The 27,915-nt window shown below is 43.6% G+C and overlaps 1 long non-coding RNA gene across 1 annotated transcript; it reads left to right on the top strand.

Annotated features, from left to right (window-relative positions):
* Positions 1–27,915, top strand: LOC306656563. Its single transcript, XR_013762567.1, has 3 exons — positions 1–83; positions 26,108–26,175; positions 26,972–27,915. It is a non-coding gene; the product is annotated as an uncharacterized lncRNA (long non-coding RNA).

Here is a 27,915-nt window from a genome sequence, read left to right as displayed (position 1 = left end):
ATTTTAGCAGAAAAGTACTTGGCTCCCCGAGGTCTCCCCTGCACTGGTAATGGCCAGAGGCTGTACTAAGAAACCTCCAATCAGTAAGGTTTTCACTCTGCTGAGGTGTGTATGGGGTCAGGAGCGTGCTTAATGGTTCAGAATATCACAAGTCTCTGCAGACATTCTGTTTTCACTGGAATGCATGCATAGGTTAGCAAGCATCCAGTACTGTGTGGAAATTCTATTATATCAGCCCTTGTGTGGCTTTCACTTCTGAAATTCCCTCATGTTAACAGTTTGACAGTCTTTCTCAAATGAAGATGACCATCCCCAGCAGATGAACCTGTGGGCTTTTGCTTTTGTGACATGTTTATAAGAACACTTTTTGTACCCTGTCCAGGGGCTACAAACAAAGACCACAAACTTGCTCTTCTTATTTGGTATGGTAGAGTTTTCATGAGTAAAGCTCCTCCATCTATTGCCTGACTTTGATAATTTCCAGGACTTCAAAGTGGTTGTTAGTTGTCTGGCTTTATACTTGTTTGCAGTATAGAAGTATCTCTCTACCTCTGATTGTAGGCAGGACCCTTCCACCCTAGTAACAAGAGGGAATAAGGACAGATTCAGTGAGTCTTGGAAATTTAGTGGTGGGAAAATGAAGTAATTTCCCTCTGAAAAATTCTGTTTTTTCAATGCAATATGGTTAAGGCCATCAGAAGTGGAACTGGGGAGGTTGGTTTGAGGAGCTCTTAACTCAGGGGGCTTCTACCACTAGCCCTTTTTAAATTTTTGAGATAGGACCTCACTAAATTGCTGAGGGTCTTGCTAAATTACAGAGACTGGCCTTGAACTTGTGCTCCTCCTGTCTCTGCCTCAGAATTCCTGGGATTACAGTCATGCACCACAGCACCCAGAAAGGAGTGTTTGAAATGAATGTCCAGAGTGTGTAGTGGAGACACCATGGGGAGTGCGTGTTTAGTGCCTGATTTTCAACACCCCTTCCTTCTATCTAGGGTGCCCACTGCAGCTACACTCTGGGCCTCCTTTGACAGAGGGTCATGGACTCTGATGGCTGTGGTTAGGGGAGAAGCACTCAGTCAGTAGATCATGAGTAAGAGTCAGCAGAGGAGGCAGCTGTCTTCCTGGCAGACTCCTTGTCCTGGATCTGCTCTCGAAAACATTGCTAGAGATCTGTTTACAGCATTTTGCAACCCGTGAAGGGTGAAGGAGGGCTAATTCTGCAAGTTTTGCTTGCTAATCTAATGTTTTTAGCTAGGTCATTGCTACACACAATGTTTTCTTGGATAGCTTTTGTCCTGAGCACTTGTACGCAGTGCTGTTTGCTGTGTGTGGAATCGATCCATTGAGGGCTCCTTTTGTTGTGCTTCTCCTCTGTGCTATTCTGTACTACACTATAGATTACACGTGTGTGGGGGCATATACACTGTAGTATGTGATTTACTATAATAGTATTTTTTACTTATGATTTAATGTGTGTTTTACCTTTCTATCTGACATTTTAGGCACTCAATGAATGAGGAATAAACTAATCTTTCAATCACAGTGTATTTTATTGAATATTTATTGTCTGCTTGGGAGACAGCCTTTGGCAAGCAAAGGCAGACAGGCACTGCCTTCAGGTCACCTGCAATCAGATAAATATGACATACAGTAGGGAGATGTGGGGTGAATTTTCAATGTACAGAATTTGGAGTCCATAGAATGAAATGAAATTCATGACTTAAGGCAAGTTGCTGTATTTCTGGACCTGTCTCCTTGTTTTGAAAATGGAGACTTGTGCCATCATGAGAAATAAATAATATAGGTAAAGTGACTAACAGTGCAGAGCAATAAAACTAACTCGCCATGTAAAAAGGTCTTGTTAATTGCATGCTATGTTGCGTGTGCAGAGAGTTGTGTTCTCTGTCAAATGGAGACCCTTGTAGCACAGGCTCTTTTCTGCTTGTGTGGGAACGGTGCCATCACCGTGTTAAGTAGTTAACTCATTATTTCATCCGATCTTCATAAGAACCCAGTGAGGTACCAATTTTACAGATGATTAAACTGAAATATAGAGAGGTTAATTTTCTCAGAGTCAGACAACTAGTAAATGTTAGACTCAAGAGACACAATGCCAGGACATTTTTAAGCTAAATGTTAGTAACTGTAGCAATATTATTAATACTGGTAGCACTCCTCATAATTAAAAGAGATCACTTTGGGTGGATGGGATCTGAGCTTGGCTTTTAGGTGGGGCAAAATTTGGATAGGTAGAGAGGGATGAAGCTTTCCTGAAGCAGAGGGCAACTGTCAGAAAAGGCTCGTTCTGGGCCAGGGCAGGCTTGCCCATGGCTTAGGCCTTTTTGACCCTGCAGAGGGCTATAGGAAGTGTAGGACAAGGCCCAAGAAAATGGACTAGGTCTGTACACAGGGGAACTAGGAACTAGAAGATGGCGTTCGCTGAGGAGTTTGTTATGAGCAAGGGGAGTCTTTGATCCGGTGTACCAGTCTGGGACTCAGGACATAAGTCAACAGAAATGAAGATTTGGGATCCGTGTGCACAGAGGTGGTAAAAAAATCATTTCTTGCAGAGCTTTGGAGTTTGCCCAAGGCTTTTACATCCAGGGTTTTTGCTGATCTTCATAATAATCTCACTTTTGGAGGGCAGGTAACTTCTATTAAGTGAGCTTCCACGTATGACATGTCTACTTCAGAGTGGGTACTTCATGAAGGCCACTTCCTTTTTATAGACAAAACAATGAGGGTCACCGATGCTCAGTACCTTGTCCAAGTTCATGAGCTAGTATGTGTGGGAGCAAGGACTTGCATGCATCTCCTTTGCTCCCAGCCTGTTCAGTTTTCCACATTTTACATGGTTAGCCCAATAACACATTATAATTCACTCAGTGAACAACTGAGCACCTACTGTATATCTCAATTGTATCAGGCTGCAGGAACGTGAAATTATGTAAACATGTTCACAATGCTCACAAACCATAGGGGAAAGTAGGCTTTTACATTTAAAAACAAAACAAAACAAAACAAAAACAAAATCAGACTGTGTGGCAAGGCCAGAGGTGGCCTGAGGTACACAAGGGGAGATGGGGGAGAAAAGAGCTTCACAGAGAAGGAGAAGTTGGAGCTGAACCACGTATAAAACGTGCGCCCTTGCAGATGGTCTGGGCTCACCGCTCCCAGGATATCAAGTGTCAATGGACACGCTGGAACTAATGAGCGTCCCAAGAGAAGACATAGTGCCACTGAGAGAACGGGTAGACTGGAGTGGCAGCCATGGCAGTGCACTTCAGGTCTCTTCTGAGAGACTGGGTGGGAGGAGCATGGCAGCTGACAGCCCGCAGCTGTTGCCCCTCTGGAGTCCACCACCTGTGCACGCTGAAGTGACGCTCTCTCTGAGCTGCTCCCAGCCACTGTCAGCATGGCAAAGCTGCTACAGCCAGGTCATTCCCATCCAACACTGAGTCCTCTAGCAAGTACGCTGCCTGGGAAGCCGGCAGCCTGAACCACACTTTCTCAGAGGTTCACGGCAGCCTGGGGCTCCTCCTAGCCAAGCTTCCTTCCTGCCCTTCTCCTTCCACAGCTGTCTGATCTGCATGGCTGTGCAAGGCTCTCCTCACCTACTCCTGCTTCTTCTCCTTTCATGGACACAGTAGAGTTAGAAAGGAAGAGAAGCCAAGGACAAAACTCTGTGAAATGCCTTTGTTTTTGTAAGGGAGGACAGGAGGCCGATGAAGAACACCATGAGAGTGGCAAGACCAGCAGGAAGCCCTGTGACCAACACCCAGGGACAGTAAACTCCAGGAGGAAGATCCCCAGTTGGATTCTAAAGGGAAAATAAGGGTGATGTGGATCTCACAGACACGTGCCAGGCACACAATCAGTGTTTTTAAAAGTGTTGAATGAGTGAGTGGACAAAGATGGAGAAAGTCAGTCTCTGCAACAGAAAACTCCCCCAGTCCTCAGGTGCTTTATCCCAATAAAAGTTTTTTACTCACAGTTAAACCTGTCCTGGTCAAGAGACCCTTCTCCACCTGCAACTTGTCCATTTGGATCTGGAGCATCTGTGGATGCCAAGGGAGTGGGAGAAAGGGGGATAAGTGGAAGTCTTCCAGGGTCTTACTTAGGAGTGACTTTCATCACTTCTCTTCACCCTTCATTTGCCTGAACCTAATGGGAAGGGAGGAGAAAAGATCTGTTCCTGAGGGCCCCAGATATGCCAAACACTGTAGCATATTTCATGTGGCAGAGAAAAAGTCACAGGTCTACCCAGTCTCATATTATGTCATCCATGTTGTAGAATGTATCACAATTTCCTTCTTTTTGAAGACTGAATAACATTCCATCATTTGGACATACCATAGTTGGTTGATCCATTCATCTGTGTGTGCACCATGGGCTGCTTCTACCTTTTGGTTACTGGGATAGTGCCACTATGAATGCAGGGTACAAACGTCTTGTTGAGATCCTGTTTTCAATTCTTTTGGCTCTATCCAGAACTCGTTAAGGATCTTTGGGTAATTTGAACCACAGTTAGAGCCAAAAACCTTTTTCATGCGAAGGAAAGAGAATAAAGGGAATGGTCAGGAATGGGGGCACCAGGAGGAAGTGTGCTGCACAAAGTGCAAGGCTCAGGAGGACCAGTGTGAGGAAAAGGGAGGCAAAAGTCTGGGACCATGAAAGGAAAAAGATGTCCGATGACCTAGTTCCTTAAGTAGAGGCAATATGATCTGCCGACAGGAGCCCGGCTGGGTGTGGGGGCAGTGGAGGTGTGAACCCAGTTGGAGTTTGAGAAAGGAGAAGATTCCTAGCAGTTGTTGAGAGGAAGGTAATTGGGAGATGATGGGAGAATTGATGGTTCAAAGTCAAAGACAAGTGAACGTCCCAGCGGCTGGGTGTCAGTGTGTGTTGGAGGAAAGCAGGTAGAAGTGAAGGAACTTCCTTTTATTAAAAGCTAACTCACTTGAGGGCAGGGAACTTTCACTTCAGAAAGTTTGTGACAAGTGTGCCAGAAATGGACAAACGAAATCATTTGAAGGCTATACTGATGTCTGCCGGACTCAGAAGAATAGATAGGTGGTAGGTTGGGTCATGCGGTGGGCTTGGGGTCCTTGGGGCAAGACCCGCAAAAAAGTGGATCCTGAAAACGATCTAGGTTTGGAAATGGGCCAGAGGATGTGGCAGAAGGTCAAGGGAGGAGAGGGAGGCTAAATGCCAAAGAAGTGCTGAGAACGGCATACCTAAACAAACCCGGCCCTTGCAGAGGTTCCCTGCTAAAAATAAGGCGGGTTGCTGTGGCATCCAGACTCCACTATCCACTCATCAAGTCAGTCCCAATGCTCCTGCGAGCCCACCCTTGCCAAGAGCCCTCTCTAAGCCCAGACCCACCGTCCTCCTAGCCACTCAAAACTTCGCTTATAGATCAAGGCCTCCGCACTGCATTCAGGAACCAGAATTCTCTCTTTGTGCCTGCTTCATTGCTCGGTCACTGCAGCCAGGAGCCCAGTCTGGGGTCACTGGTAACAGATACCTAAGACCTCTGGGAGTCCCCTTAATGACTCACTGGGGTGACTTTGCACTTCCAGAAATTCTTGACCTTCCTATTTTACTATGGCAGCTGTAGGCTGAAGCAATAGTTCCCAGTGATCTCATTTTGAGCTCATCTTAGTAAAAAAAAAAAAAAAAAAAAGCTTTAAAAGCAATTGTCCTGAAACAGCCATTCCCTTCCCCCTCCTCTCTTTCTCCTAGAGGACCCAATCTGTCTTATTGATCTGGAACTTGCTTTATCAGGTGTCTAGTGGCAAATAGGAGTCTTGTTCCTTGTTCCCTCTGAGGCCCCTCTCCCCCTCAGTCTTTGCTGGCACCATTCCATCTCTTTTCATTTCTCTGCGGGTCTCAGCCTCAGCCCTGGATAATTGCTCAGGCTACCTCCTGCCTTCTCTTGAGAAATCTGTCAGTTGCTGCCTGCTGCTTGCTGTCTGTTATCTTTTACTTGCTTCACTGGGCTTCTGACCACCCTCTGCATGCTGCTGCTGTTCTAGGGCTAGATATAGATCTGTTTGTTTTTCTAAGCAGCCTTCTTAGCATTTTGCTGTCCACATTATATTGCTTTTCTCCTTTTTTTTTTTTTTTTACCTCTTCTCCTTGCAGGAATATTAGAGGCCCTCCAGCCAGCAGGCCACCTAGGGAGGCCATCATCCTTCTGGAACCTTGAAGCATCCAAACTGATAGTGTCCTTCACTTGCAAATGTGCAGGCAGCTGGGCAAATGGCCAGTTGTCCCTGGGGCAGCCTAGTCCCAGAGGGTGGCCAGGGAATTACCTGTTTAATAAATGGAATTACCAGACAAAGTTAACTGTAAAAGTTGCAGGACTGGGGAGAGAAAGTGATGTAGAAAGAAGTGTCCTCTCATTCTCCCTCCTGTGTGTGTGTGCTTGGGTGACACTTCCCATGGGCCACATGGGCTGTGAATGGGTGTAGGAAGCCAGGCCCCTGCAAAGCTTATCTTGGAAATGCCCAGGATCCTCCATTTCGGCCTTCTTCCACTTTGTTCCAGCTTCTGCAGAGTTGCTGACCTTCCATTCCTTCTGTTTGCCTCAAAGCTGGTGTGGGCCCCTGGCTTCCTGTGTTTGTACCGTCAGCACTCCCCCGGGGAATTAGGCTGTTTTGATTCTTGGCTGCCCCAGGCGGAACCCCCCACGCTTGCGATGGTCCTGTTTTGGACTAACCAACCATAGGCACTGTGGTCGGGCCTTCCCTCTCTGCCCACACCTTCAGAGGCCGTCCAGATAGGGAGGTGGAGGGGGAAGTAGAGCAGATTTCCCAGGAAATATTTGAAGTATGTTTGTCTCTATGTGGCAGAAATGTGAGAAGGGAGAATCTTCAAGAAAGGAGTATAAAGAGACAGGATAAATTCTTTGGAATATAAGCAAAAGAAATGATCATGGGTGGGGCACTTAGAGGTTAAGTCAAGAGGTTAAGAATACCGTGACTCCAAAACTGAGAGAGAGCTTAAGAAATAGGAGCACATCTTGCTTCAAATTCAGAAGTAGAACTTAAGAGTTTGTGTGATGTAATAATAGCAATATACACACACAATTCACCACTGACTTAGATGCTACTTAAGGTAAATACCACTCCAGGATCAAGAGTGAAGATCTCTGGACTTGCAGTTCCATTCAGTTCCACTGGCCTATCTAACACTAACCTGGTGCCTGCTTGGTGCTAGATGCCAGGCAAGAAGAGGCCCATTGGGCCTGCACTCAAGGTAGCGACCCAAGTCACAAGTTGGGATAAAGAAACAAAAGGTGAGCTGGGGTAACTCAGCAAGACTGTTGCTAAATAAAATAGTAAAAAGGGGGCTGCAGATGTGGCTGTGGTTAAGCAGCCCTGGGTTCAATCTCTGGTACAAAAAAAAAAAAAAAAGAAGGCGATGGCAAACACTCAGCTTTGGTTGTTGGGTTGTTAAGGTGTATTTCAGATGCTGCCTCACCATGCTACAGACCTGGCAGGTGCATTCTGTGCCCTGTTGAATAAGAGTATAGGATTAGGATGTATTCAGCTTCCGGTAATGGGGTGCTTGGTTAACAGTAACTTTAATCAAGCTATTGTATTGTTAGCAGTACTTGTTAAAGATGTTTACTTATCTTACACAAGGAGTCCACAGTTGCTGTAGCTGCCCACATGTCAACAGGGGCCCAGGCTAATATGCCATTCACTCCACCATCTGCAGTGGGATGATTCGTGTACCATAGGTTAATTTCTTCATGATCACAAGATGGCAGCTGCAGCTTCCCACAAACTGTATTCCAAGTATGAAGAGAGGGGCAAGGACCAAAGATGTTCTACATATGAGCTCTAGGAAGAAAGTCTTTTCCAGAGCACTGCAACAGATTTACCCTGAAACCTCACTGGTCAGAACGGAGTCATATGCCGACTGCTAGCCAATTCCCGGCAAAGGTTTAAACAATTGTGATTCTTCCCTGGTCTGAGTAGACCACGACCAGCTTCCTTGAGGTCAAGGGATCCTATTTCTATATGAATAAAACTGTTCTCCTTGGCAGAGAAGGGACGGAGAAGGTGGTTTGAGCAGGCAGTGAATCGTATCTGTCACTTTTGTCAGCATTATTGGCCCCTCTCATGTGGGTCCTCTACTGACTGTAGTTAGTGTCTGACCAAGGCCTGCAGGTATGACTCTGAGTTTTTCTCCCCATTTCTTGAGAATTATTGTTCCTCCATAGTGAATCTGACTTACACAAGGAAGGCAAATCAAAATTCCAATCAGCACGCACTTACTCAGAGAGAACCTATTGGTCATACACCGTAAGTTGGTGAATGAATGTATCTTTATTTTAAAAAGTTTATGTAGATACCATTTTTACGACTCCTATCACGAACTGAACTGGCTAAAAATTAACCTACAAACTTCTAGTCCTAACTGCATTCAATAAGAAGTCTTCTTGTATTGCGGTTGTTGGTTTCTCTGCCCAAGTTCCCTATTGGATTGCAATCTAGAGGGCAGGGTTCAATGTGTTAACCGAGGTTTTGTCCTGAGCTCTAGAAGTCGGTAGTCCAGTATAGTAGTCATGAGCCACATGTGGCTATTGCGCACATGAAATGCAGCTAATAAAATGGAGGAATTGATTTTTTAAAATTTTATAAAATTTTTATGAATTTAAATATAAAGTCTTAATCAATTATTGGAAAACTTTTAAATATGTTTGTAATAATTCAGGTATATGAATTTATCTTCAACCATTAATTTTATGAAGACTAATTACAATTCCACTATTTCTGGTGAAAATTTATTATCTGAATTCAGATATGCTCGAAGTATAAAATATATACTGAATTCTCAAGACTTAGTACAGAAAAGAGAATGTTAAAAAAAAGTCTTAAGGAATTTCTATATTAAAACTTGTTGAAATAGTAAAATTTTGAACAGACAGGGTTAATAAACTATGTTATTAAAATTGATCTGACCTGTTTCTTTTACCATTTTTTTTAAAGTTGTCTACTAGAAAATTCTAAATAGCACCTGAGGCTTGCCTTATACTTCTCTTGCATGACACTGCTCTAGTATATCACGAGCACTCAAATGTTAGTTAAATGAATGCATGAGCTCAGTGATGACCAAGGTCACTCAGAAAGACTTCAGGCTGAGTCTCAGCGACCCTTGATCTTCATGCCCTCTCTTTCCATCATTGCTCACAGCCTCTTGTGTTCCATGCTTTGCTTCCAGGTCATATTCACCATCATATTTGCATTAAAAAGGACAGGACCTTTCCCCCAGAAGTGAGCTTTGCAAACTCTGAGGAGTGAGAGGAGCACCAGGGTCCAGAATCGGTGAAGGCAACAGATTACAGAAAAAGGAGTTGAATTGATGGAAGAAGGTGAACAATTTAGTGTGACCCATCTCAGAGGGCTCCCCACTCTTTCCAGATTTTGCGCTGTCTGGGTATGCTCTGAGATCTCCAGTCAGTTCATTGAATGGTTTTGAAAGTTTTGCTTTCATAAAATGGGTGGTTTTACACTTCTGGGCAGATTCTTCTCTCCCTGGGGCTCTATTGACACTAAACAGAGAAGAGCAAAGTAGGCTGTGTGAACTTAACTGGAGGAAGGCTGAGAAAGGACAGCCACCCACACTGCTGCCAGAGAGGCTCAGCACTCCGCTGGCTCAGAGCAGTTATGTTAGACACTGAACAAGCTTGGCTCTGACCACTGAGACTGCTTCCCAGCTTGCAATCATTACAGAGCAGTGCTTGCCACTGCTGGCCAGAAGATGTGCATGCAGCCATCTGCACTTGTGTATTGCATAGTGGTGGGAAAACACCAGAATCTCACATTTTTAGTCTCAGGTCACTACAGTTACCTTTGAAGGATTTCATTCTGTAGACATCAATGCACCAAATACTTACTGAATTAGCTAAGAGTCAGCAATGTGAGGTGCTGAGATACAACAGTACATGATAGTTTATTGGTCTGAAATATATATAAATTATTGATTTAGCTGAACTATAAATAAGTTATGTGTTTCTTTATCTGAAGTACTGGAGGCCATGAGAGACAGATAACTTTTAAGAGGATAACCCAAAGGTACATGTCCACATGCAATAGTATACTTGCCACTCTCGTTCAGAACTAAGGCTTCTATAGACCATTATTATTATTATTATTATTATTATTATTATTATTATTATTATTTGTCTCTGACAGTGATTTAAAACATTCCATATAATTCTAGGAATCTATTCCAAGGAAACAATTAGAGATACGGTCAAAGTTTTGGGTACATTGGCAGTCATTAAAATGTTATTTGAAAGAGAAAAAGAAATCTCTAAATGTTAAATAGGAAAGGTGTAGTAAAATTTGGGCCCATCAATAGGAGGCAAATCATTACAAATCAAGTTTTAAGGAACATTTAATGATATAAAAAAAATTCCTTTATGTATTAAGATTTATTAAAAATCAGGAGTGAAGGGAGAGGAGGGAATATATAGGTAGGAAGGATAGTAGAATGAATCAGACATTATTACCCTATGTACATATGTAACTATATGACTGGTGAGATTCTACATCATGTACATCAGAAAAATGAGAAATTGTACTCCATTATATATGATGTGCATTCTGTCACATATAACTAATTAAAACAAAATTTAAAATTAAAAAAAAAGATTTAAAAAATCAGGATATAAAATATACATGGTATGTGTTTTCAGTGTGGAAAAATTGCAGATTTACATATACAGAAAAAAAAGACTAGAAAAATATGAACTAAAATATTAAGAATGAAACAATGAGGGTGCGATTATGCATGGTTTTATTTTTTATTTACACTCTATACTTTTAAAATGTTTAAATGTTTACTATTTCTAAAATAACCAGCTTTTAAGAGAAATTTTGTGCAGGGACATTATATTCCTCTATGGAGTTAATTTTTACACATTGTTAACCCCTCCCACCACTCCTCAACATCTCTAGATTTCTTTAAATACTCATTCTGAATTTGTCATAGTTAACTTTATCTGAAATTTTGAAGCAATCTGTAATTGTATATGGCTACTGTGTGGGCAATTAAATCCATAAACTTACTTCCCAGTATCCCATGGATGATACTGTTCACCTTCCTGAACTGTCAGGAAGACCTCATGATGTGGAGACCACAAGGAGCTCCATCAGGGCCTAGGCCACATGTACCCTGGCTTCTGCTCCCTGCCGGGCTTCATTCTCCTCATGACTCTGCCTTCTGTAGTGTTGTTGGTTTGGGTAGTTTTGGGGTTTTGTTTTTTAATGATAGTTCATTTTTTTTATTGTAGTAAAATACCTGTACCACATATGAAATCTACCAGATATGCTATGTCCATGTATGAACATACTACAATGAATCCTGCATATATATGTATATACATAAAATTATAATGCACTAAAATAATAATAATGATAATAATAAAAGTGAGATCAGTAGAGTAGAGTAAGTGGATCAGGGAGAGGGAGGAGAGGAAGGAAAGGGAAGGTGCTGGGGAAAAAGATTGGTCAAATTATGTTGGTACATGTATGAATATGGCATAATGAGTCCCGCAGCTATATATAATACAACAAAAAATAAAAATATGCATCCCATAAAAGTTACCATTTTAACTATTTTTTTTGAAGTGCACACTTTAATATGTATGCTTTCACATATGTATGCTCCCAAGGAACTATCACAATCAAAATAACATATCCACCACCTCCACCAGTTTCCTCCTACACATTTGATCCTTCACTCTCCTGTCCGTCTTAACTATTTGTAAGCATATGATTAGTTTGATGGCAGTAAGTACACATAAACATGGATGTGCAACAGTCACCTCTCTCCACTTTCAGAACTTTTTGGTCATCTTGAGCTAACTTTGTACCTCTGCACAATCACTCTCTGCCTTCTGCCCTTCTGCCTCTGGTCACAGGAGTGGCATCACAGTACAGTCCTTCTGTGACTGGTTTATTCCACTTGGCATAATGCCCTCTCGCTTCACCCACATTGTAGCAAGTGTCAGAACTTCCTTTCCTTCAAAGGCTGGGTGATGTTACTCATTTTGCTGGTCATTCACCTGGAGGATGAACACTAGGGCTACTTCCACCTTCACGGCTGTTGTGAAGAGTGCTGCATTGAGATGGGTGTGCAAATATCTGTGTCAGCAATTCTTTTTCTTAAAGCAGAACTGCTGGATCACATGACAGTTCTATTTTTAACGTTTTAGGGAAACACCCAACTGTCTTCTGCGATTGTGCCACTTTGCATTATGGTGTTATTTTTATTCACTTTTCTTCTTCCAGTTAGGTTGCTGTCTTCCTGAGATCACATGCCCTGTTGCATTCGCTTCCGAGTCCCTTGGACCTCCTAGAAACTTGCATCTAACATCCTCCATAAACTCATGGGTAAATGGATTTTTTTCCCCAAGCTCCTGTTAGAAGCCCGTCTGCACCCTTGCTGCGTCTCTTCTGTTCTCCTCACCCCTCCTTCAGCCCTCACATTCTGTGATTTAGTAGACCTCTGCTAATAATGTCTGTATGTTTAAGGATTTATGGACTGTTCATGCAGCTCTTCAGAGCATGCTCAGTGTGGTCAAGGAAGACCTGGCTTCAAGTCCTGGCTCTGCTCCTTACAAGTTGGATGACCTGGGGCAAGCTTCTAGCTTCTCGTTTCAGATATTTATTGCTGCATAACGAAACACTCCAAAACTTAATGGCTTGAGACAGTGACTATGTTATGATTCATTGAAATGCTGTGGGTCTACCTCTTGTGCTCTGCCTAGTGTCAGCTGGGGCCACTCCCATGGCTGCACTCTTGAGTGAGCTTGACTGGGGTTCCAGTGAGGAAGAGGCCTCACACAGATGTCATACATCAATGGGAGTAGCTGGAGTCGCTGGGCTCTGGCTGGGTCTTTTCCTCTTTCTTCTTATTATCTTATAAAACCTGGGCCCTTCTCTCCATGTGGCCTTTCTCAACAGGTTAGTCAGGCTTCTTTAGTTGGCAACCGAATTCCAAGAGAAAGAAAATGGAAATTGCCAGTGTCCTTAAAAGTAAGTGAGAATGGACCCAAATCACTTCCAGTTGGGTTTTTTGTTGTTGTTGTTGAAAGCAGCCATAGAACATCCAAGACTCAATAGGAGAATAGACTTTAATAGTTGGTGGGAGGAGGGGCATATGTATACTAGAATGGGATAAATACATGATCATATCTGCAAACAAACCATCCCTAAGCCTCAGTTTCCCCATCATAGTTATCTTTTCAAGATTATAGTGGGAGCTGAAGAAATAGCTCGTTTTGGAGAGTGCTCACCTAGCATGTGCAAGGACCGCGGTTCGAAACTCCAGCACCTCAGAGGGGAAAAAAAAAAAAAAACAAACTCATGGGGCTGGGGATATAGCTCAATTGGTAAGAGTGCTTGCTTACTTTGCATGCTCAAGGCCCTGGGTTCACTCTCCAGCACCACAAAAAAACAAAACAACAACAACAACAAGATTATAGTGAAGGTGATATATGATAAATGCAGATAACACGTACACTAATAATGATTTTAAGTATCATCATTATTATATTGTCATTGTTACTTTATTTCATTCAGAGTAGAAGTTGTTCATGTTCATTTGAAATTCTCCTTCTTTAGTCAGTGAGACCAATACAGTGCTGATAATCACCACAAAGAATATTGGAATCAGTACAAGTGCTCCCAGCCCCGTGGTCCACACCAGGGCTGGCCTCCTGGGGATTGCAGGCCTTCCAGTCTGTGGACCAGTGCCCCATACCACTTGAGGTGTGGCTCTTGGAGTGAATGCTCATCACCATCTTTAGGGCCCACTTTTGAAGTCCAGGAGTTTTCTGCAATTTATTTTTATGCAATCAGCATTTTGCTTTCTGGAACAACTTAATGCCTTATCTCTTTGAATGTTGAGATTTTCATCATGCACTTTCATGAAGGAAAAATAAAAAGAAGAAGGTAGCAAGATCACAAAACACACTTACTTATAATAATATTCATAATATCTGAATATAATATATAATATTCATGAATATAATAATATTCATAATTCAGACATTATGAATATAATATATCATTTCCTTGTTGATCTGGTCTTCCTTACTAAATGGTATTGGTTGGTGAGTGTGGGGAAAGATATGCTCAGGAGTCAATCTGATTTGAAGAGCAATTGAATCTGGTCGTGAGAGAAGTTCCTTTTAGATGGTGACCATGTGTCTTGGCTAACACTCTCTCAGCCTTTCCCCGCCCTTGGATTCCTCCTAAGATGGTTGGTGACCATGTATAAGGGGATGGTATGGCTATTTATGCTTCCTGGATCAACGAAAGGGGCGGAGTCCTTGGGCACCATGTCCTGTCCCACAGCTAATCTCCAGGGTGATGTCCCTTGTCCCCCCACTTATTACTCATCCTAAAGTAATTAGCAGCTGAAGTCTAAGGCCGATTTGGTCAGCATTTCTAGTGAGTCTCTTGCATGATTCAATGTCAGCTTAGTTCCTATGGGGACCTTGGCCACAATGTAGCCTGGACATTCCTTCCTGGCTGTCTCACTTGAGCCTCTCATTGGAGCAACCCACCCCAATACAGCAACTCCTCATTATCCTCCATGGCCTGTCTCTTCGCCCCTTCAAGGCCCAGACTTCTGGCTGACCATGCTGCCAGCACCACTGATCATCTTTTCAAAGATTTTGCTTTCACAAATAATGTCTTGGTGAATATCTTGTGTATGTCTGGCATTTTCTAGGAATAGCTATAGAGGAATGGAATTGTGAAATTTTAGATTATACACATATTTCATATTTGAAGAGTTCCATAATTACCTCAAAGTCACTACTAGCAATTTACACTATTTCCCCTCACCCTTACTAATTCTAAAGATCATCAAACTTAAGGTTTGTCAATCTAATGACTGTTAGAAGGGTATCTTAGTATTGATAGGCAATATTTTTTTCCCTCTGGTTTATTGACCATATCTATTCTGTAAATATCTTGTTCATATCTTTGACTCTTTTTTGGGGGGGGGGCGGGGGTCTGGTTTTCTTTCTTCATTTTTCTTATGGATTTATACATTCCGGTGTCTTAACTCAGGCTACCATAACAAGATACCATAACCTGTAAGACTTAAACCATAAGAGTTAATTTCTCACAGTTCTGGAAGCTAGGAGTCCAAGACCAAGGTTCCTGTAGCTCAGTGTCTGATGTGGGCTCTTCCCTGGGCATCGCATTGTGGCCTTTCCTTGATGTGTGCAAGAAGAGAGGGAGAGAGACAGAGAGAATGAAAACTACCTCTTCTTATAAGGCCACTAATCTAGTGGTATTAAGACCTCTTCCTTATGATCTCATTTAACCTAAACAACCTCCTTAAAGCCCCATCTCCAAATATAGTCACACTGAAAGTTTGGGCTTCAAAATATGAATTTGAAGGACACAATCCAATCTACAGCACTAGAGTACTATTCTTTAGCCTGTGTTTGCGTGTGTGTGTGTGTGTGTGTGTGTGTGTAGACACATACGTGCATATATATACAAATACAAGTGTTTTAACCTAGGTCATGGCTTTTTATTGTGTTAATGATATATTTGTCATAGATACATTTAATTTTGTTCTTCTTTTTCTTTATGGCTTTTTGTTTTTATGACTTGTTTAAGAAGGCCTTCTGCACAACCAAGATCATAAACCTATTATTGATTCTTCTGTTTTTTGGAGAAATTGCTTATAAGCCTCTGACCTAGTGTCCTTTGCATGAACTGGAAGGAAGTACATTTTTAGCTAATAGTTCCATTTCTTTGATTGTTATTGCTTTATTAATGCTTTATGCTTCTTGGGTAAATTTTGGTTTCTTGTATTTTCTTAGGATAGCATCCCTTTTATTTGGGTCTCAAATTTATTGGTATAAAGTTGTATATAATGTCACTTTTAAAAGTTATCCTTTATTTGGGCATGGTGGTGCACACCTGTAATCCCAGCAGCTCATGAGGCTGAGGCAAGACGCTCGTGAGTCCAAAGCCAGTCTCAGCAACTTAGTGAGGCCCTAAGCAACTCGGTGAGACCCTGTCTCTAAATAAAATACAAAAAAGGGCAGGGAATGTGGCTAAGTGCCCTTGGCTTCAATCCCTGGTGGGGATTATCCTTTATTGGTATATATTTCAAGTTATCCACCAAGTTATCCTTTATTGGTATATAGTCCTTTTCACTCACATTGTGTATGAAACATCTTCTTTTTAAAAATTAATTCTCTAATCAAATAATTTTTTACCTTATAAAAAAAGCAACCCTGTGGTTTTATTGGTGTATTTTGTTGAGTTTACCCCATTTCATCAATTTCTGCTTCTACAGTAATTAATTCATTTGTTACTATGTATTTGTCCTTATTTTTTCTTCTCCATCTTTTTTATATTTGAATAGATAAATAGAAGGCTAGAGTTCTCTTCTGAAAGTTGCTTTGGCCATGCCCCACTGGCTTTGATGTGTGCTGCTTTATTGTGGTCCAGTTCCAAGTAGTTTACTTCCTCTTTAAACCAAGGGAACTTCAGAAGTGTGTTTTATATTTCAGGAGTATAGATTTTTCTTGGCTCCCATTTGTTAATTTCTAAATTTATTGCATTCTGGTCAATGAATGTGGCCTATATAATAGCAGTTATTTTAAAATGTGCTATTTCCTTTGGGCATAGAACAGAGTCAAACTGGGTGAACTCTGCCTGTGTGTTTTTTAATTTTAAAAAAGTACAAAGCATTATTTTTACTTTCCATTATGGTCACAGACTCTGAGGCAATAACTCTGAAGCATTTGATAGCAAAATTATCACTGGTTTATTTATTCAACAGGTGTTTTTTCCAAATACCTGCATGTTCTAGGAACTGTAGACTTCAGGGACACAAAGGTGAGCAACAATAGACATGGTACTGTCCATGTGAGTTTAGAGAAGGGGACATGAATCAGTCAGTCCCACTAGTGAACCAAAGGGTCAAAGAACACACATTTGATTCTGCGAGTGTGTTTCACAGAAGATCCCATCCTAGGGAGGCTTTCCTGGAGTTTGAAGAGGGAATGTAAGGATGAGTAGAAGTTAACTAAGAAAAGGGCTAGGGAAGAGTGAAGAGTGTCCTCAGCAGAACAGCACGTCATGGGCCCCTCTGTAGAGTGCAAACAAGGTGCTCTGGGGTCCTGGAAGCCACCCGTGTGGCTGTGGTACTCATAACTGGGGAGTAGACCACGAAGGCCTTATGAAGAATTTTTGGTTTTATTTAAGAAAAATGGGAAGTTATTAAGAGTTTAGATAGGCTTACAGGATCCTGTTTGTGGTTTTAAAAGATAACTTTTAGAGGAACTCCTACAATTTGCCTCCGGGAGTTTTTTATTCCTTAATGTTGTACATGCAGAGATCCCCCTCCTCCTCCCACTTCCTCCCTTTAGTAAACTGTACTAAATGTGTTAAGAAAATAATCCCATGGTGTATCTTCTAGAGTGGCCTATAAATCACTCTGTATCTTTGGAACCACATCTGCACTGGTGGTAGATTATAATAATGTCAACAATAACAATCACTTAATAAGAAGACAAGGGATAGCTATCATTTTTTTTTTTTGAGTACTTACTATGTGTTCTAGTTCTGCATTAAATCTTTTGCAAGTTTTATCTCATTTCATCTTTACAACAACCTTATGAAATGTTTTTTGAATCATATGTGTCAATTGCCATGGCTGGCATCCCTTCTAAGAGAAGGATTACTGCCACTCAATGGAATGTAGTTGCCCCCTGTGACTTTGATTTTCCCATTGTGGTAGTACACACACACACACACACACACACACACACACACACACACACACACACTGCTCTGGCTTTGAGCCCAACAGCAACCCATCCACAGACTCCACAGACCGGTCAGCAGTGTGTGTAGTATTGTAAGACAAAAAGTTTTGTCCAAGAGATTCTTGGTTTTAGACATTTCAAGTTGGAATCTATAAAGGAAATCAGTTTATTATAGAAACTGAAGTTGAAAGATGGAGAAGCCAGGGAGGCCTCTTTGGTCTGAGTGTTAAAAGCATGAGCAAAACAAAGGCGCAGGGAAGTGGAAAGAAAGGTAGGGAAAAGATCCTGGATGAGGGAGACCAACTATTTCACAAGGAGAGAAACACAAACTAAGAGCCCATCAGCACTTGGAGAGCAGGTGAGCCCGTGGGGAGAGGGCACTAGAGAGAAGATCCCTGGGATCCGGTTCCTGCCTCCAAAGTTCCCTCAGAATGGTTCTTCCTCTCAGTTTTGCTTTCCTCCCTCCCAGGCCTTATCAGAACCCCATTACCAGCATGAGCCTCAAAAAATCTCTGTTATATGAGAGTCAAGAGACCCAGTCACTCGCAGCTGCAGATGAAGACAACTCAGAGAGGCACTTGCCACCAGCTAATTGGTGGAGTAGAAATTCAGTTTCCAATTAGTGCAACTCCAAAACCCCATCCTCAAGCATAATGCTCTTTATTACAGTAGAAGGAAAGATCTGTTTAAACTTTTACTCAGACCTTTAACTTTTCCTTACACAGAACACAAACGCAGGGAGCATACAACTTTCAAATTAGTAAACCAAGTTACCCGGAGTTATTGGTCTGTTGCTAAATATTATTACCTAATAATATTCAACACAAGAGGACTGTTGCCTGTGAGCAGACTGCACACAAGGTGTTCCCACCTAGTCAGCTACTGAGGGGGAGAGGCAGGGAGGCAGCAGGGACAACTTAAGAGGTGGGTTTATAATTTCTCCTCCAAGAACTGGTTAGAGCCTTACCAACCTGGAACTGGATTATTTATTCACTAAGGAGTGCCTCTGGGAAAAGTGGGTGATGTTAAAGAAAGTTCCAGCAATCTTTGGGCAGTAAATTGCTGCGAATCCAGTGCTGGGTAGTGGAGGAGCAGAGCTGGGTGCCTGATCAGCCCTGACTTAGGTCCTCTGTGTATGATGTCCTCTGCCAGGTGCAGAGACAGGGGAATGAAGGCACTGTCACTTGTTCTGTCTGATACAGAACAAGTTCAATGAGTGCCTGGTTGGTGTGAGGCCTCGTACCCACAAAAGGAGTAAAGGTCAGAATTAGAGGCACACCGGCCTGAAGGTGACCTTCACAGTGACACAGCAGAAAATCTCCCAGCCTGCAGCCTCCTGGTCAGCACAACAAGACTTTCCTTCTGGAGACCTATCTCTTGCTGTGTATGCACACATCCCATTGTGGCTCCTGACACGTCCCAGGTCCTGTGCTGAGGACAGAGGGGCCCTTATCTTTGGCATCCCTTCCTAACAAGCCCTGGAGTGTGCTGTGCTAGATGCAGCTGAAGGCATTTCTTTCCTGACCTTTGCCAAATCACCTTGTACCTAATTCCTGGTGTTTATCCTATCAAGACAAGCACAGCCATGACCTAGAGACCAGGCAAACTCACACTGAGAGGCCCAGTGAGATGCAATAAGCTCCCTCTATTTGCGTGTCCCATGAGGGTCGGCACTCTGTGACAGCATCACAGAGTCCAACTGCAGAGATCAAAGCCAGCCTTGGGCGTGGCCACTGGATTCACAGATGGTCACCTATGTCTGTCTTCTTTTCTATTCACTACACTGTTCCTTACTGAACATTTTTCTTTAAAAAACTCACTTTAAACTTAAACGAAATTTTATAGTAAGTGGAAAAATGAGAATCACTTGTCAAAAATACAGAAGGTAGGGGCTGGGGAGATAGCTCAGTTGGTAGAATGCTTGCCTGTCAACCACAAGGTCCTGGGTCAATTCCCAGCACCACACACAAACAAACAAACAAACAAACAAACACACAAAAAAAAAAAAACCATAGAATTTAAACCAGGAGTGGTGAGCCACACCTATAATCCCAGCAGTTCTGGAGGCTGAGGCAGGGGGATCAGGAATTTAAAGCCAACCTCAACAAAAGTGAGGGGCTAAGCAACTCAGTGACCCCTGTCTCTAAATAAAATACAATAAAAGGCTGGGAATGTGCCTCAGTGGTCGAGGGCCCCTTAGTTCAATCCCCAATATCCTCTGCACCCCACAAAAAAGAAAATAACTTAAACATTAGAGTTAACTATTGTGGTAGATACCATTTGTCCAAGTTTTTTCTACATCCACAGCTCACTGCCATTGGGCCTGCCTGCCTCACCCTGGCCTGGAGTGGGCTGGAGAGTTTGGCCTGATCGAGTGTCAGCCCCTGGGTCCTGTTTCCTCTTCTGTGACTGGAGGGTGTAGAGAGGTGTCTTCAGCTAGCTGGGTCTCGTTTCCTTCCCTGTCAATGGGGGATAATAGTACCTGTCTTGAGGGGTGTTGCACAGACTGGATGAAATATCGCACTCAGCCTGAGGCCCGGCACACCACATCCCTCTGTATGTGCTATTTTACCCAGGATTCCCCATATAAATGCACTTGTGATTTTCAGACCATCCAATACAATCTGTGTTTGAAAAAATGTGGTTTTAATAAGTAAGATCAAAGTTCAATTTGAAAAAGAAGGGATCTAAGAAACAGTGAGAAAGGTGTAATTTTGGTGCTATTATTGCTAAGAACAAGAAACCGTAAAGGAGAGCAACAGTTCACTGGGGTCAGTTAGCCAAGGTAAAACACATCTTTGTGAGAGGTCCAGGGCTGCCTCTAAAACAGGCGTCAGCAGGGCTGTCCTCAGCACCAGCCTTCTCTGCAGCAGCTCTTTAGAGAAACACAAACTAGAAGCTTCCCTCTAGATTCTTGGCAGCACAAGCTCCAGACCAGTGGGTCTGAGCTCAGAGTCCAGAGTCCTGAATTCTCAGTCTGACTTGGCTCAGTTCCAGTCATAAGTCCCAGTTGCACCCAGTTCCAGCCAGAGGTGTGGCTTTCTGAGGAGTCGGGATGCCTCCCGGCCTGGGTCAGAGGACGCCAGGCTCCAGGGCAGCTTCCAGACTTTCTGCCACAGAAATTCCCAGATGAAACAGCTCCCTTCCGGTGCAGCCCAGGGCCTGAGGCCCGGCCTCCTCTTACTTTTAACCACTTCCTCTCCCTCTCAACACCCTAGGGCTTCCCTGATTCCCTGAGCTCATTTACAACCTCCCTTCCCCCTTCTTCCAGGGTGCTAATCTACCTTTTTCCTCCCCTCCCCTAACAGATCCCTCTCATTCTTTCTCCCTTCTTTCTTTCTTTCTTTCTTTCTTTCTTTCTTTCTTTCTTTCTTTCATTTTAGTTGTAGGACACAAAATCTTTATTTTATTTACTTATTTTTATGTGGTACTGAGGATCGAACCCAGTACCTTACATAGCTAGGCAAGTGCTCCACCACTGAGTCACAACCCCAGCCCTCTCTCTCCTTTCTAGTTCATCTGACCTTCTCCTTCCCTCTTCTTCCCTCTCTTATCTCTTCTTTCCTTCTTCAGGAGTGTTTACTGAGTCCCTACTCACAGGCTAGGTATTGTGCTAGGGGTTGTAGTGGTAATGACATCTTTGTCCTTATAAGACCTTTAGTCTAAAACGGAAGATGAACACCAATTGCCCAAACAGTTATTTAATTATACCAGCAGTGATGCTATAAATGAGATCCAAGTGGACCATATTCTACAGAACTCATTTGTCATGTTCCACATCTGATTGGCACAGCAAATGTACTAGGTTATGAATATCCTGAAGAGCAAGGACTATGCCTGCTTGGAATTACATCTCCAATGTCTAGTACAGAGCTTGGCACATACATAGTGTGCATTCAGCAATTGTCTGTGGAATAAATAATACTTTGAAATGTAATCTGTTAGTGCATATATGCCATAGGAGTGATGAGGAGGAATTAGAGGTGACAGATCTTTTCCTCTGTGCCCCTCCTTGCCCCCACCCTACCAAAAGTCGACAAGATGCCAGAGGTATAAGGTGCTAAGGAATGAATGAAGGCCAAGTGTCCTGGATTCTTTACCCTTAGCTCTTCCCCTCAGAAAATCTAGCTGGGAACCCCCTTCACAAGCCCCCAGTCTGGTGAAAGTCTTGTCTGCTTCATGTCACTGTAACAGAATATCACAGACCAGGTAATTGATCTTAAAAAATAAATTTATTCTCATAGTTCTGGAAGCTGGGAAGTTTAACATCAAGCTGTGGGCATCTGGTGAGGGCCTTGATGGTGCATATCCCATAGTAGAAATCAGGGTAGGAGGGTTCAAAGGCAAGCAGGTGGGCAAGAAAAGCCTGAACTCACCTGGGGAATAAGCCCACTCACAATGACTAACCCAACCCCATGACCCCAACACCAGTCCACTCATGATGCAGAGCCCTCTTGACCAGGCACCTCTTGTCAGGCTCCACTCCCAACACTGTGCACCTAGGATTCAGTTTCTAACCCTGAGCTTTTGGGGATATATTCAAACCATAGCAGAAGGAAATAAAGGAATAATCACTGCCCAGCTTCATGGCTCTTTTGGTACGAATGCATTTTTGACTACTGTCAGTACAATCAAATAAGTTGTCTTTCAATTCAGATCCACTTTAGGATTTTTTATTTTGACTGCCTCAATCATATTCAAAGTAGGGGGGTATTGAAATCATGTAAACAGGATCAGCTAGAAAAAGAAACTAGTAAACAATGGGAAGCGCAAGTTTCAGTAGTGACAGACAGAGAAGATCTCTAGAATATATTTACTCCATCAATTTTCACTCGAACTGGAAATAATAATAAGGTATTGAAGGATGGGAGGAAGCAAATTAACAAATAAAATACAATCTTTCAATTTCAGCACAAGCATCAAGTTAGAGGCAGCAAATGAAGGATCTGAGTACCAGTGCCCGAATCTCTGGGACCAGGTGCCCAGGAAGGTGTGAGGAGCCATGCCAGAGGATCAGACACCCTGCAGGGAGACAACCGGCCTTGGGCTTGACCTGGATTTGACCTGGCGCTGATAAGAATCTGTCTAATTTGGCAGTGATGTGACAGTAAATTCCATGGATTTGAAAAGCTCAGCACTTGCCAAAAAAACTTGATTGCTTTTTTGGACAGAATTGCCCTCGTTGTTACTGTGTGCCAGACACCCACCCCCTCTTAAAAAGAAAAAAAAAATGCAAGAGACCCAGCATCTCTACTTCCTGGCTCAGGACACAATCAGTCCTTTTCTCCCCAGTACACAGGGGAGGTAGGCTGGTGCGAGGACCAGTGAGGTCACCTCCAACATGCTCTGTTCATCCCAGAGAGTACGTCAGAGTGGAAAAGAGACGGAGGCTCAGCCCACTTTGGGATGTGCAATCGCCCTGGTGTGCTAGCTCATAAACCCAGAGTTTTATTGCAGTAAAGGATGTCATTGACCATCCAGTCCAAAAGCTCTGAACTAGTTCAACCCCATTGCTTCCAGGGCGAGACTGAGGTCAGGCACAGGAAATTAGTATCTCAGAGAGCATTATCCAGATAGTAGCTGACCCATGAACTGCTCACAAAGTACCTTCTGCTTCCATGTCTCCAGTGGTTAAGTGCTCAGTTAATGTTAGCTATCCTCTCTATCCTCACTATTACCATTATATGCACTTAACACACCCTGTGGCAGTTAGATGATATTTTCCCACTTTTAAATGCAGAAACCAGGGAATTTAGCCAGGCACACAGAGCTAAGAGGTCAGAGCAGGCCTTGAACCCAGGATTCTAACTCTACCTCCAGCGATCTTTCCAGTCCTCACACTGTCTGTCCTGTAGTCTGTGTCTTATGAAGCTACCAGTCCAGAAAGACTGATTGAGAGACCCTGGAGAGTAGCCCTGCCAACTTGGTTTGCATAGAAGCTATGCTGTTGGGACTCTCCCTAGGGAACATATTAAAAGATCTCTTCAAGATGATCATTTCCTTTCTGGTAAGGCCCTGGGCTTTAATGGAGTGCTTGGTTTTATCTTTCCTATGGAGCTTTTGGTGGGGATTAAGTAAAGACATGCCAAGGCAAGATTTGTACTTGAGGTATTTCATGCTGGTGGTTGGGTATAGGATGGATTTGAGAGGGTTGGTGGAGAGGCCAATGCTGACAGGAGGCAGAGGCTTAGGTGAGATGATAAGGGCTTAAACTACAGTTTCAGGAAGGCGTGGAGGGGCAGATTTGGGATTGATGAGGTCAAGAGGAGGAAGAGGGAAGAGTCAAGGATGAGTCTCCAGTTTCTGGCTTTGATAACTGAGTAGGCTAAGAGCAGAGGAAGAAGAATTGGACTGGAAGAAAGACCACGAGCTGTGTTTTAGACATGTGGAAATAGAGGTTCCTAAAAAATATTTTAACCCCATTTCTCTTGAACTTTAACAAGACCAAGGCAGAGGTTTACCCATGGGTCTTTTATGTGGAAGGTGACCCCAGGGAACAGAAGAGAGGGATCAAGGAGGTGAAATAAGGAAGCATGGAAAGCTAATAAAAGATGAGTATGGAGTTGACCTCTGCCATGGGACACTGGCACTGGATCCCCCTGGGGCATCCTGAGAGGTATTTCGATTGCTCTTCGGACTGTCCACTCCAGAGACAGAGGCATAAATGTCTACTGGCTCTTACACCTCATTGGTCTAGCACTTCCCCATGGTGTAGCAGCCCCCACCTTCCTGCCTCATATCTGGGTTGCTTAAGCACGGGTGCTGGGTACTTCCCCAGGCATCTAGAAGGAAGGAATAGATGTTCAGGGACATCAAAACTGAGGGTAAAGCATAAGACACTTGCTGAAGAAAGTTGCCGTCAGTGCAAACTGAGACAAAGCCAGAGAAGAGCTGCTCATTAGAGCTAGTGCTGGACTCAGAGGCAAGGCCACAAGGATGTGGGATGGTGCACAAGAAGCATCTTAGTCAAAGGACATCCAGGCGAGCCTGCCTCATTGGTAGATGTACAAATCATCTAAAGCTCTGCAGAGTGGCCAGGGCTGGGGTAAGGTTCTGGGAAACCTCAGTATCCAGGAGGTAGTTGAAACCATGGGGAAGTGTGTTGAGTACACAGAGCAGTGAACTAGCAGTACCCTGGGTGATGAGTAAGGAGTAGCCAAAGGAAGAGGGGGCCCGCTGAAACACAGGCATGCCCAAGGAGAGGTAGGAAGAGCCTGGAAAGTGTGGTACATGGGATCAGTAGTAGCAAGTGGCAAGGAACATGCTTGTCAATACATCACATACCATGAGGAATTCCCCTGCGTTTGGCAATCAGGAAGTATTGGGTACCATGAGCAAGAGGATGGTCCATAGAATTGTGGTGTCGGAGACCAGTAAATACTAGCTTGAGACATGAACGACAGACAGTTAGGAAGCTGGAAATAAATGCAACTGTGTAGACACAAGGATTGCCTTGGGCAGGACGTGGGTAGTGAGGAGGAGAGACAGGAGTGGAAATGGGCCAGGTTTTAGGTTGGAGAGTCAGGAGCTGAGAAAGATCAGGCAAAAGGGCCTTAGTATGCTTGATGAGACAGTATTACCTGCTGTGATGGTAGGAGGCCTGAATTGGAACTTCCCTCTCCTAGAAGCTCACAACCTGGGTGCTGCAGGACAGCCTTTGGGCTGGCAGTTGGTTGTTACTATTAGTCTAGTATTTACTAAGCGTCAACAATGCACAAGGCCTTACGCAGGTAACTAAGGATGATATAGGGGCGCTTGTGATTGCATTCCTCCTCCAAAGGAGCTTTCAAGCATAGGTCCTTTCAACCATAGCTACACAGCAGAGGAAGTGCAAACCCAGACTGGGTCAAGATGCTGACCTGTGCTCAGGTGTCAGTGCATTTATTCAACAGATTCACTGAGGGACTATTATGTGCCAGGCACTGATCCAGCTGCTCAGAATACATCAGAGAGCAAATCGGATGAAGAGCCTGCTCTCGTGGACTTTATGTCCTGATGGGGCCTATTACTCAGGAGAGACTAATTTATGTTGTGTTAATAAGTGACTGCAAATATCAGTGACTTAACAAAATAATGCTTCATTTATTTCTTTTTTGCACAAAGTCCATTAAGTTTCTTGGGGCAATTGTCTCCCATGTGGTAACTCAAGGGCCCAGGAAGCTTCGCCATCTCAATCTGAGTTTCTTTGGCTTCTCTTCCTCCATTATGGTGGAGACCTTCCCATAAACTTGTCAGTACTACAGCTAGGTAATGACCCACAACACTTTCTTCCAGGACTCATCATATGGCCTCACCTAATGACGAAGGGACTAAGTAATTTGAGGGAGCATATGGACTATTTGGTAAGTATTATATCTGCCAGATGGTAGAACAGAGTCTATAGGCATAATAAATGATAAATAAATAAGCTATATAATCTGTTTGAATGTGATCAATGCCATGGAAAAAAGCCCATTAAGGTAAGATCTGCTAGCAATGTTGGGAGAGAACAGAGAGGGTGGCATTTTTAAACAAGGCAATCACAGTAGGCCAAAGTCTTAAAGGAGAATTGGGAACTATTTGGATCTCTTAAAGAAGAATGTTCTCAGCAGAGGAAACAATCCATGCAGAGGCCCTGAGGCAGGAAGATGTTTTGAGGAGGCAGAAGTAAAGAAAGTAAAATTAGGTACTGGAAGAAGGGCAGGGGAAGGAAAGAAAGAGCATGTAGACAGTGTAGGGTCTTGAAAGCCGTTCGTAAAACTTTGGCTTTTACTCTGAGGGGACAAGGGAGTCCCAGAGGGTCACCATGTCTTGATTGAGGCATCAGTGTGGTCACTCTGGATGCTCTGTGGGGAAGAGACTGTAGAGGCACAGGCAGAACAGATAGAAGGCTGTTACAGCCATCTAAGTGGGAGATGATGGTGGTTTAGACCAGGATGGTAACAGGGCTGAGAAACAGTTGAATTCTGGAGGTTTTTGGAAGTCTGTGTCATGGGTGGAGTCTCTGGGGCACACTTGCTCCATGGTCCCTGACTGAGCAGGTCACATCAGCTCAGAGCCCCCAGGGTGAAGGTGTATTTAAGTCTGTAGTAGGTGGAGGGAGTGGGCAGGTAAGGTGTCCACTGCCAGGGTGAGAATTCAGCTGGGTTTTGCACACAGAGCTGGCTGACAGACAGCCTCCAGAGCACTGGGAAGCTGCCAGAGGAGAGACCACACCCGCTTCCCACCAGGTCACAGTCCTGCCGTCTCAACACCAGTGTCCTGTCACACAATGGCACACGGAAGAACAGGGTGGAGACGCTGAAGCCTGCAGAGTTAAGGTGACCTAAAACGCCAGACTCAGTCAGAGATTGAGCCCAGCGCCCTGCCTTCCAGCCCAAGGCTGCTGCTTCCTTCCTTGCCCTTCCATCCTGGGACCCACTCTTGCCACATCAAGAGAGCTTGGCAACGGGGGTAGGACAGGCCAAGGGAGTCCTTCCTGTTCAGTCTCTTACCCCCCAGCCCACTCCTCTGATCTTGGTGCAGGTTTTGGGAGTCCCACGGAAGGGCTTAGGTCTAGCTCCAGGAAGGAGGAAGCTACCAGGAAGCAAAGCAAAAAGTCACCGTGTCTGTTGTGGTTAGAAGAACTGGTTCCAGTCCCACTTTCATCACAAGTTAGTGATAGTGTTTCATCGGTTGCCTTAAGCGCGGTGAGCTTTCATTTCTTTGTCTGAAAATAGGGATAATAAACCACTCCCACAGGACTGTTACCATAGATATATGTAGGATGCCTGGCTTAGGATAGGAGGATGTGACAGATCCTCTAACTAGGTTCACCCAAAATCTATTCTTAAATGCCTTCTGCTTTGTTTTCTGTGACTAGTAAGGGTAAAAAAGGGAAATACCTAAACTCCCAGCTCCTCTGCATTTAGGGGTGCTCACAAAATCCAGTGCTGGCCCATGAGATGTAACTAGAAGTCTGATTTTTTCAAATAAAAAGCCCGTGCTTCTGAGCAGCAAGCCCTTATCCTCTCTCTGCCCTTCTCTCTTCCTGCCTGGAACGGAATGCCAAGCAGCCACTTTGCATCAGGGGCTCAGAATGATGGTACCTGGACCCAGAAAGA

Source organism: Sciurus vulgaris, assembly GCF_902686455.1.
Source record: "Sciurus vulgaris genome assembly, chromosome: 1".
NCBI lineage: Eukaryota > Metazoa > Chordata > Mammalia > Rodentia > Sciuridae > Sciurus > Sciurus vulgaris.
The sequence above is the reverse complement of the archived record's forward strand: the minus strand, read 5'-3'. Positions and strand labels throughout refer to the sequence as shown.